This window comes from Rhinolophus sinicus, linkage group LG10 (assembly GCF_036562045.2).
Source record: "Rhinolophus sinicus isolate RSC01 linkage group LG10, ASM3656204v1, whole genome shotgun sequence".
NCBI classification, from domain to species: Eukaryota; Metazoa; Chordata; class Mammalia; order Chiroptera; family Rhinolophidae; genus Rhinolophus; species Rhinolophus sinicus.
In genome coordinates this window covers 47,905,753-47,922,180 of record NC_133759.1, presented here as the reverse complement: position 1 = coordinate 47,922,180, position 16,428 = coordinate 47,905,753, and the positions used below count along the sequence as shown (strand labels likewise).

The following is a 16,428-nucleotide window of genomic DNA, read 5'->3' as shown; positions in this document are numbered from 1 at the left end:
CACGTGGTAGGCACTCAGGTAATGTTGAAGTGAAGAGCGAGTTGCACGGGCCTGGCTGGGAGTGGGTGTAGGAGTCTGGGTGAGTGTCCCAAACTCCCAGGCCAAGAAGACATCATGCCCTTTCCCGTCACCCTGCCTGGCCTGGGGGTCCAAGGTGTGCAGCATCCAGATCATGCTCCCTGGGGATCCAGAATGACTGGGGGGTGGGGGGGCCACTGCACAGCACAAACTTGCCACACGTCTGCGTCCACTCCCAGGGCCTGAGCCCAGCAGACATGGCTCAGCCCCATGCTTCCTGACAAGATAACCTCGAGATCTCCAGGTGGGGAAATGACAGGCTTTCTGAGTGTCTCAGAGGATGAGGGTTGAATGGGCAGGTGGACAGGGATAAGAGAAGTAGTTGTGCCGCAGGGGCTTGGCTCCCAGGGGAGACTGGGTCAGGGCAGCCTCAGGTGGCCAAATGATGACGGTCAAGCTGCCTGGGTACAAGACCCTGATACCAATGCTGCCTTGGCTGTGCAACTCTGTGCAGGGCACTTGGCCTCTCGGAGTCTCAGCCCCACCCTCCCACCTTCCAGATGAGGAATGGTCCTTGGTGTAGGGTTGTCATGATGAGAACTTGTGTAGGGACGAGAGCCAACATCAACCCCACAGGCCCCGGGGTGGGCTCTTTCTAATGCTATCACCCCTTCTTGCTTGCAGCACCCATCTCTCACCTTTGCACGTTCCTTCCCAGTTTCCGAAGTACACTCACATTCCCCACAGCATCCATTCCACCTTCCCATCAGCCCAGGATGACAGTCCTGATAACTGGGCCCACCTCTCAGATAGGGAACCAAGTCCCACGGAGCTGCTCATCCTGAAGCTGTGGGCACGGCAAACACCTGCTGGCAGCTCCTCCTCCCCACCGCCTCCCCTTGGGGCCCAGCTATGACCTCCCCTGCCTCCAGGTGGCATGGGGACTGCCCCAGGGCTGCATGGAGGAGGGGTGAGTGGAGGGTGTGAGAGAAGCCCCAGAAGGGTGAGGCACAACCCAGCCCGGCAGGCGGCCCATTAGGCCTACCCTCCAGCTCTCTGCAGTCACTCAGAGCAGCTGCTGTTCACAGTTAGCTAGAAGCCACAGGAGGGAAAACCACAACCACAGCAGGCCCTGACCCCAAACCTGCACTGCCAGGCCACAGTGCCACAAGGAGGGAGACCTCCTGGGGCTCCTTGGCAGTAACCCTAGGGTTAGGTCACCTAGTGCCAACTTCCTAAGACTAAAACTAGAGCATGGGTCCTGCCAGGTTCTACCACCTCCTCCACCCCAGTTGCACTGCTGGGACCCCAGGAAGGAGACAGACACCATGAGCTGGCATCTTCCCCCATCACCGTGTGACTCTGAGAGAGGTTTTGGGCCCCTGCACACTGAGTATGCCCTTCACAGTGGCACCAGTCACCCACCTACGTCGCAGAGGGTCTGAACACCGGTGGGAAGGCCACAGGGTACAGAAACGGCAGAAAAGCAAGGTGTGCCGACTATTTATAGCCCCATGCAAATAGGCCCAGGCCCACAGGCCCCAGAGGAAGGCCACTGTCTCAGCCCCATCACCATAGGGGTGGCAGGGACTTGACCCCACACAGGGCTCCGTAGGGACCAGCTCCTTGAAGCCGGCTGAGGCCAGCCAGGCCTTTCCCAGCCAGCTGTGGGCTCCTAGTCTCTGTCCTCCTGCTTCTGGAGCACACAGTGGAGGCAGCCCAATGACGCAGAGAGCACTGGACTTGGAATCGAAAGGTCTGGGTGTGAATCCCAGAGCCCCCACTTACAAGAAGGACCATCCTTCTCTGATGCCAACAACACACCAGACTAGCCTTGTAAGGGCATTAACATACTTTATCCCTATGCAAGTCCAGGAGATGAGTATTTTACTGATGAAGAAACAGGCTCAGGAAGGCTAAGTGACTTGCCCAAGATCACACAGCCCGTAGGTGGTGGAAGGATTTCAATCCAGGCCTGCCTGACGTTTCAGCCCACAAACTTTCCAGTGCACCATGTCAGGAAGAAGAGATGAAGGGAAAGAGGGGGCAGAAGTAGAAATAAGTGTGCCAGGAGCAGCACAGACGACACTCTCCTGAGGACAAATAGGGAGGTGAGGACACCAGGAGACGGTACCCTGTGCTTGACGCGTCTAGACTGGCCCTGCCCTGCCCTTGAGGACCACACCCCTTCTATACACCGAGGAGCTGCTGCCTTCCGTCCTGTCCCAGCCGCTTGGGCCAGCCTCCAGTTCTCAAAACCTGAGCAAGGCTTGGCCGCACTGGATTCCAGCCCCAGGGGGTGAGGGCCCACTAGGCCTGCTCCCCACCCTGCCCTAGATGAGCAGCCCAGAGGGAAGGAAAGGTAGTGCTGGGCCAGGACAGAGCAGGCATGTCATCTCCTCAGGGCGATGGCAACCTGTTCCCAGCCAGTCCAGGGCAGTGGGCAAGGCTGCCCTCGAGCTGATCAGCGTGACCGCACTGGTTGGAGCTCTTGGGACACAGAGGACAAGTATGCATGTTGCACAGCCACATGTGTGCACGTGAGTGTGTCCCAGCAAAGGAGGCAGGGTGGGGAACATGACGTGAGGAGGGTACCACCAGGAACAGGAATACATTTTCTAATTTTTCTACAACCACATTAAGTTTGATAATAATTTTGTTGAAGGTGAAAAATAAAACTCAGCAAGCCAAAATTTCAGCCTTTCAGAGACTGATGTGCCCATATTTTTGTACAGAGGGGGAAAGTGAGGACGACGAGGGCCCCTTGGTCTGCAGAGCCGGCCTGTTGCCTCCACTCCAGCACTTCCCTGGCATTTGATTCTGTCTCACAGGCCACAGGGGCATGCCCACTGGACAGAGGAGCAAAGTGGGACCTGAAACGAAAGGCCGTGGCCAGGCTCTTGGAGCGTACGGGAATGTGGTGGGAGGCTCCTTCACAAAGTGTACCCGAAATCAGGAGGTGGCAGGCTGAGGTCCAGGAAAGCAAGGGTAAGTAGAGATCAGCTGAGGCCTCTGGTGGGTCAGGTTTCTGCTCCCTTAAACAGACCCCTGAGGAGCAGAGGACGCTGCTCCCATGCAACCCTCTCCTCACACACCTTGGCGCAGCCCCGGCTGCCCGCCTATGGAAGGCACCACCGGCCCCGTCAAGACTGGGTGGGGGTGGTGTTGGCCCAGGCCCTCCTTGAGATGCAGCTCCTGCCTGGACCCTGCCAAGGTCCAGCCCACATAGGCCTTGAAGGATGAGTGAAGGAGGGAGGAGGCACATGAGGCCCAGGCAGTGGGAGGGAAGGAGATCGACAGGGAGTGTGATGAGCAGGAGGAAGCAGGACTGTCCCTGGCAGAGTTGCAACAGGGCAAGGGGGCTGGGTGTGGTGGAAGCTGCTGGGCTGGGCAGGTAGGCGGGTAGCAGCTTGGCTAGGAGGCTGGCCTCCCCAGGCAGCCTTCCCAGACGGAAGCAAGTTAAGGAGGCCACAGGAGTTTCACAACCCAGGAAATCGGCTCAGCAAGAAGAGCAGGAGGCAGGGGAAGGGAAGGGCTAGCAAGACCCTCCCAGGGCCCCCACCAGGGCCTAGCCACCACGTCCCTAGCCCTGTCCTGGGAGGAGCAGCAGCTGTGGTCTGAGGTCATGGTCATGTCCCAGAACGGGGGCAACTCCCTCCCCACACCTGCTCCTCCCCAGAACTAGCTCCTTCTCGCCCTCACCCCCCCACACACCAACCACTGCCTCGACTATCTTCCCTTTCCCTAGGGACCTCTCCCATCTGTTACCACTCCTGGCCCCTCCCCATTCATTCTTCCCACAGCTTGGAACTTCCTGGGCTCCCACAGCCCTTGGAGAAAGCCCACGCCTCAGCCTGGCCCTGGCCTGTGCTCCATCTCAACTCTCACCTTTGGCTATTCTGTGAATACTCCTAAATGTCCACTTTCAAGTCTCCCTATTTTGTTTTGTTTTTTTATAATTTATTTTTTAAATTTATTGGGGTGACAATTGTTAGTAAAATTACATAGATTTCAGGTATACAATTCTGTATTACATCATCTATAAATCCCATTGTGTGTTCACCACCCAGAGTCAGTTCTCCTTCCATCACCATATATTTGATCCCCCTTACCCTCATCACCCATCCCCCTCCCCCCTTACCCTCTGGTAAGTCTCCCTGTTTTTGCATACGCAGTTCCCTCAGCCAGACTGTCCTCCTCCATTCCTATGTACCTTCCATACAGTTCTAAAGGTCAGACCTGGGGGATCCTCCCCCACTCGCCAGGAAGCCAGCTGTTCCCCGACCCCATGCCCTCCCTCAGGTACCCGGTGCAGGTGTCTGGGGTCCTGCTCCTGCTGAGGACTTGGGCCTGTTGTCTGGGCCATGTCTGCCTCTAGCTCAGCCTTCTCAGCCCTGGCCACACACCTGACTGTCCAGGGGATATTCAAAATGTCCACTGCTTGGTTCAGCCCAGACCCCTGGAATCAGATGGTAATCAGCGGTGAGATGAGCAGTATGATTAAAACTTCCGCAATTGTGAAAGGGGTAACAATACCTTAGGAATCAAAGAAAGACCTGGGCCCTCTTCCCAGGAAACACATGCATGTGACATCTGCACATGACAGGTTGGGGGCTGCAGGTTCCAAACGCCCGGCCCAGCCCCAGGTCACCCCCAGACCTCCTCAGGCCCAGCAAGCAGGCCTCACAGTGACAAGACACCCCAAGCCCATGCAACTCACAGTATGGTGGGGGCAGTCACGTAAATATGTAATTGCAGAGGAGGCTATGACTCGCTCAGGCAGTGAGCAGAAGGAAAAGAGTGACAGGAGCTGAGGCCCGGAGAGTCTGTTGGCTGGGGGGCCAGGAGGGCTTCAGTTTGAGGGATGAGCAGAGGTGTTATGGGCCCACCCAGCCAGAGGGTCTGGAAGGGTCTGAGAAGCAAGACTTGGGACCCTGGCTGGCATCGGCTCACACCCAGCCCTGCCAGCAGGTGTGGGGAGTAGGACCTCCTTGGGGGCATAGCTCACACCAGGCACAGGCCTCGAGTCACTCAGTTAGCCCTAGGATTGGGGAAGCCCTTGGCTCAGCCAGAGAGAGGAAGCCGAGTACCTGAGGGAAAGACAAAGGCCCCTTCATGGCAGGACTGAGGACAAGGGGCCTCTGTGAGAGGCCGGGGGGTACGTGAGGGCCTCTCCCAGAATAACCACACACGTGCACCCACGGCACACCCACCAACCCACAGTTACACATGGGGAGCCCTGCTTGCAGTTGGGGACACACACACAGACAGCTGTGGCCACAGGCACACACACACTCCTATGACAACTCAGTGACACCCACACTGAGAAACACCCCCTCATTCACTGGCTCTCACGTGTCGACAGACATCCCACAACAGGCCCACGCAGACCACAGAGGACATTAACACCCCTGTGCATTCACCAGCAGAGATCCATGTACACACAGAGTGACACAGCACATAATGTACACATGGGCACAAAATACACACACACAAGCCAGGAAGAACCCACACACGCCTGACGAGGGTCTACGGCAGACCCTCAGGCACAAGGGCTGGGGAGATGAGGTGGAGGGAAGGGCATCTGAGTGCCAGGCGGGCTATGCCTCCCAACTGAGGGATGTGGAAAAAGTCCCTCCTGGCCCAGAGCAAAGTCCAAAGTGCGCCAGGGAAGGAGCAGCCAGGTCAGGCTCACAGCTGGGCAGGCCTCCTCTGCCCGCCTGCCTGACGGGAAGTCAACGGAGGCTGACGATGAGGCCGGGGGTCACAGGTGGCAGTCACAGGCCTGGCACACACAAGCAGAGGGCTGGCACCTGTGAGGGTGGGACAACTACGTCAGGCTCCCCACACATGACCTCCATGGAGCTCCAGACTGACTAGGCAGAAACTGCCACAGAGAGGTGGAGCAGTTCACCCGAAGCCACAAACTCAGTGGGGCAGCCCCCTTCAAAAGCGGAGAGGGACCCTCTGGCTCTCACACCGGCCATGCCCATCTGGCCTCCAGGGGTGCAAGGGCCTGTGCATGTGACTGGGGGTGGGAACGGCTCCTCCACAGCCCCCACAGAGGTGGGCCCCACGTCTGCTCCTCAGCTCTTCTTTCTCTCCGTGCACCCACTGCGGTCATCTCCTAGAGTTCCCATGATTTTCCTGATGGTGGACAATCATCTTTGGGGAAAGGTGAGATGGCCACCTAAGGCCACTTTTGCCATCCATCCATCCCCACAAGGGGAAAGGGCCCAGATGAAGCCTCTTCACTTCAGGGATCAGGAGAAAGCCGGGGAGAGGCAGGGCTGTAGCGTGCATCCCACGGCAGGCAATGAACAGAGGAACTGGAGAGAGGGCCTAGGTGTGGGCTGGACAGGTCTAGCTCAGATCGCGTCTTCCCTGCGTGCCCTGCAAGCTTGGCCACAGTGCTGCAGCGTCATATGTAAAAGGGACTGGTCTTGCTTGCCGAGGAGGTTGTGCTGAGTGCAGCTCCTGGCGCTGAGGCAGCTGTCACCATCAGCGTTATCACCACTGTCATCCTTATAACCCGGCCCTCTCCCAATCCACCCCACTGCCCATTTCCACTCAGCCCTGCAGTGCCCTGCTCTGGTCTGCTGCTCTGGGAAGAGACAGGCCTGGGCAAAGACAGCCTGAGTCCACCGGCAGACTCCAGGTCAGCCGTTATCCTTCTCAGGGCCTAGTCCCGTCTTGACAATAGACACGTCTAAGCTTTCTCCAGCCCTGATACTAGAAGACCCTACAATCTTCCTCCTGTCTCCAGCCACGCCCACCCGCCCCCAGAACCCACAGCCCATACCAAGCAGACATCTGATCCGGTCTCGGGCCTTGGCAACTGGCTGCTCCACTGCACCTGTTTACCCAACACAGCCGTAGACATGATCCAAAGCTTCCGGGGCTGTTGTGAAAACAGCAGTTCAGCCACCACAAACCTGCCCTCCTGGGCACCTTGGCAGGAACCTTCGAGGGACAGCCATCCTGGACCTGTACCCAGAGCCTCTCAAACTTCCCAACAAAGGCCCACAGAACCCTCTCCATTCTGCTCTGTGCATGCTACCTTGAACTCTCAGGTCACTTTCAGCCCAGACCCTCTGGAACCCACCTGCCTCCCCAACCTCATCACACTCTAGAGGTGCACCAACACATCCAAAACAGACCAGCTGATGTTCTCCCAGTCCAGCGCCTCCATCTCCTAGCAGCACCAGTGCCTGCCCCGTTGTTCAGACCAGAGACTGGGGGTCCTTGTCCTCCCCCCTCCTCCCCACCCAGCAACACTATCATTTCTGCCTCTGTGGTCTGTCCTGAAGTCCCCTCTTCTCTTCAGTCTGTTACCCCCTTGCTGGCACCGTCATCTTCCCCAGCGCTGCACCTGCCTGCTCACTGCTCTCCATCCTCTGCTCCAGCCCCTGCGTCCCTCTGCCCCAGGACTAGGTGGGACTCTTAAAACAATAAAGCAGATCTCATCACTCCCTGCCCAAGCCCCCAGTGTTGCCTGTTTGCCCTGATAAGCCCAGACACCTCTCCCTGGCCTGCCTCACCCAACCAGCTCCCATTAGCTCCCTGACCTCCTCAAGCCACTGTCCTCCCTCACTCCTCTGCCCTTGCCACAAGGACCCCTTTTAGTTCCCTGAACAACCAAGTCCCATCCTGCTTAGGAGCTTCTGCGCTTGCTGTTCTATCTCCTGGGCCCCTTCCTCAAAATACACACTGGTTCCTTCTTCTTATTCAGGTCTCAGATGGACACTCCCTGATCTGCCCATTTCACAGATGAGGCAACTGAGGCTCAAATCAGTCCAGTCCCTGGCTTAAGAGTACACCGCCAGTAAATGTCCAGAAAGAATTTGAACCCAAGTCTGTCTACTGCCTGCAGAGGCCTTGCTCCTAAACCTTCAGGATGCCCTTATTCACCCTCTTGGCCCAGGCCCCTGCCAATCTCTAGCCCTTCAGCCTCCTGGCCCCTGCCAACTACCCCACCATCTTTACCATGCTAACACCCGAGGCTCCAAGCCTCTTGGCTCCGGATAGCAAAGGCCAAAGCTCAGCTCAACCCTCACTGACCTTCTGCATGTCCCTGGGACAGGCAGGTACCTGCCATCAGCTGCCATTTGTCAAAGATGTGTGTGTAGGGGGCATTTCTAGCTCCCACCACTCCTCCAGCCTTCATCAGCCCCAGCCCAAAGGCTGACTCCAGGGGTCTGAAGGGTAAGGCAGGCTGGCAGGATGGCTCACTATCCACCCCTCATCACCAGCCTCAGCTGCTCCAAGCCCAATGTCCTGTGGGGGGCCAGAGCACGGGAAGGGGCTCGGGGGAGGCCTGAGGGGGCAGCAGGCAGCTGCAGACTGCCTTTCCCTTCTATTTGTCATGAGATCTATTTTTCTCCCTTTGAAAGGGAGTGAGGGGGAGAAGAGCAGGAAGGGGCTGGGCGCTGAGTGGGCACAGCTGCTCCACCCTGGACCTCCTCTCCTCAGAGGACATGGAACCTATTGAACCCACGGAACCCTCCCCACCCTGCAAAATTGCCTGTGGAGGGAGACTCAAGGGGGGATGAGGGAACCAGAGACCTGGCTTCTCAGCCAGGCTCTGCAGCCATCTGGCCCTGTGACACTGGGCCAATGCCGGGGCCATCAGACATAATAACCCCATCATCGGTACCACTTGCTGTTTTTTGAACAGTTACCATGAGCCGGGTGCTAAGTGATTTACATAACTACAGTTGCTACTCCTTAAACACTAACAATGTGTCAGGCCCAGTGCTAGCTACTTTGCATACATTTTCTGTTGTTTCTGGCACAACCCAATATAGGTGGATGCTATCATTGTCTCATTTGTCAGAGGGGGAAACAGGCACTGGACCTCAAAGCCACTTGCCCAGGTTCATTCAGACAGTGGCTTGGAGCTGCCTCATCCCAGAGATGCAGCCCAGCCATGGCCACTCATATGCAAGGGGCCATGCCGGCCAGAGCTAATGCTCTAAGCCTTAGCTTACAGGCCTGGAGCAAAGGAGGAGCAGGGATTGTGGGGCCTGGGAGGGAACTTCATGGCCTCAGACCCTCTCCCTGAGTCTCCATCCAGGCCTGGCCAGTCGGCCTAATCCACTGGCCAAACACTGCTCCCCTCACAGGCAAGGCCAGGGCGGGGCAAGCCACAGACAGAGGGCTGGTCAGTCCCATTCTGAAACCACTTCCTGGGCAGCCCAGAGGAAGTGAGCCTCCGGAAACACCTCGGATGGACGGGCCTCTCCCCTGGGCCTAGGCCTTGGAAAGTACACAGATGACCCAGGAGAAGTACCCTTTCTGCCTTCCAGTCCTCAGAGCCCAGCAACACCATTTCTACCAGGCATAGACACTGTGTGGGGACTGAAGAGCTGACAGGATCCCCACTCGCCTGGGAGCACCTTGGCCCATGACCACAGGCAGCCCACTTCCTTCTCTGTGGCAGCAGCCATAACCGGTGCCAGCACAGCTGACATGGCCCCTCCCCCCACCCATGCTCCCCATTTCAAAGCCAAGCCCTGGTCATCCTGGGGGCCAAGGCCAGGTGGGCAGGCTAGCCAGTGAGTGCCTGGGCAGAGCCCACCTCCCAGTGTGGCCCAGCCCCCTTGAGCACCTGTGGTCACAGCTACACCTCAAACCTCACTCTCAGTGCCAGACACAGGCTGGGCTGTGACCCTGACCAAGGACGGCCCCCTTCCTGACCCAAAGTGGGCAGAGTGTGGTGTATGTGGGCAGGCGTCTGAGTACAAGGATGACTGGTGAGCACCTACGTGCATGTTTGGGCGTGCCTGTGGGTGAGTGCATACGAACACCTGTGTAGGTGTGTGCACATGAGCATGTGTACACACTCACGGGTCTGTGACCATGGGTGCCGAGTGTTGCCTCAGTTTCTGTATCCCCGTGAGAGCACAGTATATATGTCTATGCGGCCAAGTAGGTGACGCTTGAGAACTGAAAGGGGGCTGGCTCCAAGGCTAATTAATGGAACCTCTTAGGGAATGCGGCTCAGTGCTGGGAGGGGATGGGCCCCTGACCTCAGCCAGCCAAGGGCACATCATCTCCTCCCCACCAGATTTGCGGGAGATTGAATAACAGAAGACCCAATGGATACCCTGCGTTTGTTCATCCCCAACTCTCACCCTCACCCTAGGAGTGAGGGCCTTGCCTTCCTGCACCCCTCTGCCCCAATTAGGCCCACTTGTCTAATCACCCCCAAGACCTGTAGATGCTTGAAAGTCAGTAAGGGCTGCAAGTCGGGAGTTGATCAGGGAGGACTCCTGGAGAAAAGACCTTTGCCATCCCTCCCCGCTGTCTCTATCTGGTCCCAAAGACCCTCAGCATCCCCTGCCATCCCCCCTGAATCCTGCTCACTGGGCTCTGGACATGCAATGGGTAACCCCAGGCTGCGTTCATCGCAATGGGGGCTGGAGGAGGAAAGGCTGGCCCCAAAGGAAGGAATTTCTAGCTTTATGAGGGGCCTCAGAGACTAGCCTTCCCCAACATTCCTTAGGGACTCAGCCCAGTTCACCCTGAATCTGGGGGCTGGGGAGGGGGATTTAGAGTCCCTCCTCTGGCTCCAGAGAGGCTGGGGAAATGGGGGAACGGGGGTCTGTAAGGGAGCTCAGTAATGCCAAGAGCTGGAAGATTTCGTTGCATTCCTAGCTCGGTATCCAACCCACTGTAGGGCCCAGCACAAACCTCAGTTTCCCTGTGTGATGATGAGGATAGCCTGAGGCAGAGAACAGAAACCTGAAAAGCTGAGATATCCACTCTCAACCTTTGGCTCACACACCACCTTCTCTCTCTGACCAGCAAAGTGTCACCACTCCTCGCCCAAAACCACTGGTGGGCCCCAGGCTTCTAAGCTCCAAGGCCAAAGTTTTTCCTGGGCCAGATGCCAGTTCCAGGCAGGACGCACTCATACTCAGGACAAACTGCACCCCTCTCTGGGCACCCAGGCCCCATGCCTAGATGGAGGAGTCGGTGCACTGTCCCCACCCACAACTGAGTCCCAGGATGGAAGGGGAGGAGCCCAGAGAGGAAGTCTACCCTGTCCACTGGCCATCTGTCTAAGAGGACCTAGTTTTACTCGGGGCTCCTGGCTCCCCCTTGCCTTTAGTCCTGGCTCCTGCTGCCACCGCCACCACATAACAATCACCAGAGGAAATAGACCTGCAACCCTCACCTGAGTCAGTTCCCAACAGATCTGCAGGAACAAGAGAAAACAGCTGAGCAGGAGGCATCACCAAACAGGCTCTCCTCATCATTCAGCCCCAGCATGACTTACACAGGCCGGGCTCAGCCTCATCTGACTGACCTTAGGCGTCTTTGAACTTGGCTTTCTCTTCTGTGAAATGGGGTGTTGGGCCCAGCTTTTCCAGGGCACTGGCTATAGATCCACTCCATGCTAGGGGCTGGAATACTGTCTCAGCCCTCAGAACCCTTCCAAGCTACAGACACAGAAGAAAGCTATTCCTAATCCTCCTGTCTACAAAAGATTGTCCTGTGGGCTTAGGAGACCTAGGGTGCAATCAGGTACCATTGCCTTGTGGCCTGGGGCAATTCCTCAAGTTTGTCTCATCTTAAAATGGGGAGAATACACCTTCCCAGGTGGTTTCCAGGCTCCAATAATGTGACATGCCAGTTCCTGTGCTGGATTCCTACTGGGAGTGCCAAGTGAATAGTGATACTTTTTTGTTCCTTGTTTTGCATCTTCTAGTAGAAGTGATTCTCACATTACTGTTGTGCCCATTATACAGCTAAAAGAAACTGAGGCCCACGGAGCTCCTGGAAGGAAGGAATAGCAAAGGCAGCAAGGTGCCCTGGGTGTCCTGGTTGAAAGACCTGAGCACTTTTTCTGCATGCCAGGCCTCCACAAAACATGCCCCTCTTCAGATGTGAGCCCCTCCTCCAGCTGAAGATTCCCATCACCATTCCCTGGGGACCAAGACATCCTCAGGCTTTATCTTTTTGTCTGTACTTTAAGTTACTTCTAATTTTAATTTAAACTCCAATTAGCTGTGCCAGCTAAACGGTGTCAGTGCCCTGCAGTCACAGCTCCAAATCACCCCTCACCGCTCTCCCCACCACTGCTGCTGAGACTGGGGGGAGGGGTGTCATGTGGGATGAACAGGGCTGGATGCTGGGAGGGTTTCTGTCAGTCGTCTTCCCTCCCACAAGCAGCCTGGTCAAAGGGATGGGAGGCAGACAACAGACAGATTCCCCGGGAGGAAACTGGGTTGGGGGACTATCTGGGCTTTTATTAGCCCCAGCTCCCAGGAGAATAGGGACCATACAGTTGGGGGGGAGGTGGTCACCAAATAAGACTTAGCATGTGCTGAGCTCTCACTATGGGCTAAGGCTGTGCTAAAGAACCTTTGACACAGGACCTCTAGTCATCAACTCTCTCCATTCTGCAGATAAGGCAAGAGATTTAGAGAGGCCTAGCTCTGGTCTCTTGCTCTTTTAAGCCCAGGTCTTCTCTGGGTTCAGAGTCCAAGGTCTTGGTCACAACACTACAAACCCCAAGACTTGTCCTCTGGTGCCTGGCAACTTGGGGGGTAGAGGAAGGTGAGAAATGAAGGTCTCCCCACATTCCCCAGGAGCCAGGGCAGGGCTAGAGCATGATGCGTGCACACCCACACACTGGGGCTCTCACCTTTCCTCCCAGCACTGTCACCCCAGGGCACAGGCACCACACACCTTGTTTCATCCCCTCTTGCTCCTGACACCCACGCCCAAGCACTCTCAGTTCCCCACAAGCACAGTTACTCCCGTAGCACACACTCACAGTTTCATACAGTCAGACTGTGAGTGTCCCACCAGTCACAGGCCCACACCACGTCTCGCCCCCTGCCCCAGTCCTGTCACACACCAGATCCCTTACAACACCCTACAGCCAGGTATAGCTGTCCTAACACCTCCACATCACACACACACACACACACACACACACACACACACACACTCACACTCACTCTCTTCACAGCTGCCCTCTGCTGGCCTGTCCACCACACCCCAACTCAGTTCACAGCAGGAACAAGGAAACCTGATGGAACAGTCCCCTCTCTTGGTGACTTGGTCAGCCTGATCACAGCGGCTCAGTAGCAGAGGGAGAGGAAGAACATGTGAGTGTGTGTGCATGTGCGTGCGTGCGCGCGCACACACACACACACACACACACTGATAAAGACACACACGTGAACCTGGTGGGCTAGAACCCTAATACCAGGGGCTCCCACAATTAACAGCTTGAATATACTCATGGGCCAGTGGGTCACCACAACACACCCAGTGCAACATAGGACCCTCCAAACACACAGGGATGTACACACATAGTTGCAAAGGGCACACAGAGCTTCAGAACACCCAAACAGATACACACACACACACACACACACACACACACACACACAAACATAGAGGCAAATCACACATGAGAAAAAGGAAAAAGGACTCACAGGGGCAAGCTCCAAACACAATGACAAAGGACACCCAAGCCGACACAGACACACAACATACCTACACGCTTAGACATACAAGCAACTCAGCTCACGAAGACAGGATCCATACATACAGGGCAGGGGCCAGAGGAGAAGGGGGTCAACCCTCCACTCACAGCAAATCCTTCTGATCAGGTTTAAGTGGGGGACTCAGTGGGGGAGGTGGGAAAGTGGGGCACTTCTGAAGGTGCCCACCTCCTTCTTCACCCCGCTTTCCTCCACCGTCTCCCCTCACCGGTCTGGGGCCCCAAAGGCGTGGTGTCTGGATTGCGGAGGGGTCTGGGGCACACAAGTCCTTGAACAGGCCACCAGGGTAGGGGGCTCAAAGGAGCTAAAGGGCGAGACGGGAAGGGGAGGGTGATGGAGACGAGCCACGCCCAGCCGGGAGACAGATGGAGAGACAGACCGAGAGACACAGAGACTGAAAGGAGATAGAGCGAGGAGGAGGCACCGCGCGGGCGGGGCTGGGATCCAGGGCCGGGAGGCGAGGCCCGGCGGACCGCCTGGTTTGGGCCGCGCTGTAGAAAAGGAGAGGTGGCGGGACAGGCTAGGGGCGGCGAGCGCTGGCCGGGGGCGCGGCTCCCGGAGGACGAGATCTAGGGGGCGGCGGGGGATGGGGGTGGGGCGAAGGGGCAAGCGAAGGGTGAAGGACTGACAGAGATCAGGGAGAGGCGGACGGGGGGAGGGGGTGGGGACAGATGGACGGACAGAGGGCCCCAGAGATTCGGGAGGGACGGGTGGACTTTCGAAGGAGATGGGGACACAGGCGGGTAGAGGGGCTGGAAGCAGACGGACAAGAGGGCCTCGGCCCCTACCGTTGAACCGAGGGACAGACAGACGGGGGTACGGAGGCACCGGCGGGTCCCGGGGCGCGGCGACACTTTCGCTGGCGGCGGATCAGTTTCTCAGTTTCGGAAACGGGAACCAGAGAGGGGAGGGGGAAGGGAGGGGCAGCGCGCCCTCGGGGTAGCTCGGATCCCACGTTTGGACCCGGCCCTCACTCACCTCCAGGCGCAGGGCCAGGCGCCAGGGGTCGCGGCAGCTGGGGTCCGGTTCCCGGCGCGGCTCCTGGGCGTGCGCTCAGACGTGGGTCTTGGTGGGGCCAGACCCGGACGGGCCCGGCGGCGGGTGAAGTACCGTCCCCGCCTCAGCGCGACCGGCGGGTGCCGGGGGTCGCTCCGGGATCCCAGGGCCGCCGCCTCCCGCGCCGCTGCACACGGAAGTGCAAGGGGGCGGGGCGGGGCGACCTCACCCAGGTGCCGGCCCCGGCCCGCCCCCGGATCAGGGCCTGCCCCTCGAAGGCCCCGCCTCCGCGCGCTGGGAGCCGGAGTCCAGCATCTCTGCCTCTGCTCGAGTCACTCAGTGTCTGGGCCTCTCTGCCCTCCTCTCACACCTCGACCCCCGTCCCCCATCAGCTCACGTACCAGCCCTTAGAGGGGGCCGCATTTTACAGAGGACGCTGAGGCCCGACGGAGGGGGCGTTACCTCCGCCCCCACCCCGAAACACGCAAGCCGGGAGGCGCCCGCGGGGGTTCCCCAGATCCCGGCGCCCACGCCCGGGACTCCCCACCAGCCTGCTGGCCAGTCACGCCAGGCCTCTCTCTTTCTCTTCCTGTTGACTGGAGTGCAGACGCGGCGGGGCTCGGTGCCCGCCGCCAGGCCGGCTGGTCCCGGCCCTGCCCCTAGACGAGCTGGGAAGACTCCAGGGCGGGAGGCTCTAGCTGGTCTGCTGCTGGTCAGACGCTTCTGAGAGCGATCCCTACCCCGACCCCCCAGTGGTCCGCTCTCCCGGCCGGGCTTTCCAGAGCTCTCCATCGCCCCTGGCAGGCGCCTAAGCTTCCTTTCCAGACTTGGAACTTGGCTGTCAGGCATAACTCATTCATTCGTTCGTGTATTCATTCATTCACTGAGTATTCCCTGGGCTGAAGTCTGGAGACGGAGTGGGGTCCAGGGAGTCCATTCGCTCTGCCTCCAAAACTCAGAAAATCAAGCCGCTGGCTTTGTACTCCAAAGAAATGCCACTTTCCGAGGCATAGAAGAGGGTTTCGGGTCTCAGGCCTCCTGCGGAAACCGCTAGAGGGGATGAGGAGAGTCCAGACTGCTCTTCCCAGCTGAAGAGTAAGGGATGAAAATCGGGGTGGGGGTGGGGCAATCCTGAGGAGGACTGAGCTGACTTTAGTCTTCTCAAGGAGCAGGTGGTGGCAGCTATTACAACGGATTGGGCTCCTGGGGGGATCATAGGGCAGAGGGGCAGGAGAAAGGAGGGGGCTGGATGGGGCAGAAGGGCTGTCGCATTGTTTAGGTGGGAAGACCCTGGGTTGGGTAAGATGGGTCCCTTACAGGGTTGTGTGAATGGGGGATGGGGATGTTGAGAACCGTGGGAGAGGTGGATCCTGAAATTCTTTTTAAAGTGTGTGCAGGCGGAGGCAAAGGGAAGTGTCTGGACTGTAAAGAGAAAAACTGCAATGACTCTTCCCACCACAGAGAGAGGGGGGCCCTGGTGCCCTACACCTGGGAGGGAGGACCTAGGTGGGCTCTTTCCACCAAGCTGGACTGCTCTCACCACACTGGACTGTCATTTGGGAAATAGGCATTGTGCCTTACCTCACAACCAGACCTTTGAACATGCTGTTCCCTGGGCCAAGATGCCATTTCCCACCCACCCCCATATCTCTACCTGTCTGGGTTGTGATCACTCAAATGCTACTCTCCCTGAGCCCAGCTGTGAATCCATGGCACTTCCCTGAGCTAAGGAACTGTATTCCTGTGTATTCATTAGCGTGTTTTGTGTCCTGGTCTCCCCGCCCCATCCCATGACTTCCCAGGGCTTGGGCTGGAGAAAAAGGTGAGTCAAGGTGACTCTGGGTGACTTTTGCCCACCTGGGATCAAGTTTCCTTTCTGGCTCCTCCC

The 16,428-nt window shown here is 57.8% G+C and overlaps 1 protein-coding gene across 1 annotated transcript in view; it reads right to left on the bottom strand.

Moving 5' to 3' along the window:
* Nucleotides 1-14,917, bottom strand: part of PRKCD (protein kinase C delta) — a 28,724-nt gene extending 13,807 nt beyond the window's left edge. The window contains exon 1 of the mRNA XM_074313095.1: nt 14,523-14,917. The gene's annotated coding sequence lies outside the window, so the exon portion shown is untranslated. The remainder of the gene's footprint in view (nt 1-14,522) is intronic.
* Nucleotides 14,918-16,428: the final 1,511 nt, after the last annotated feature.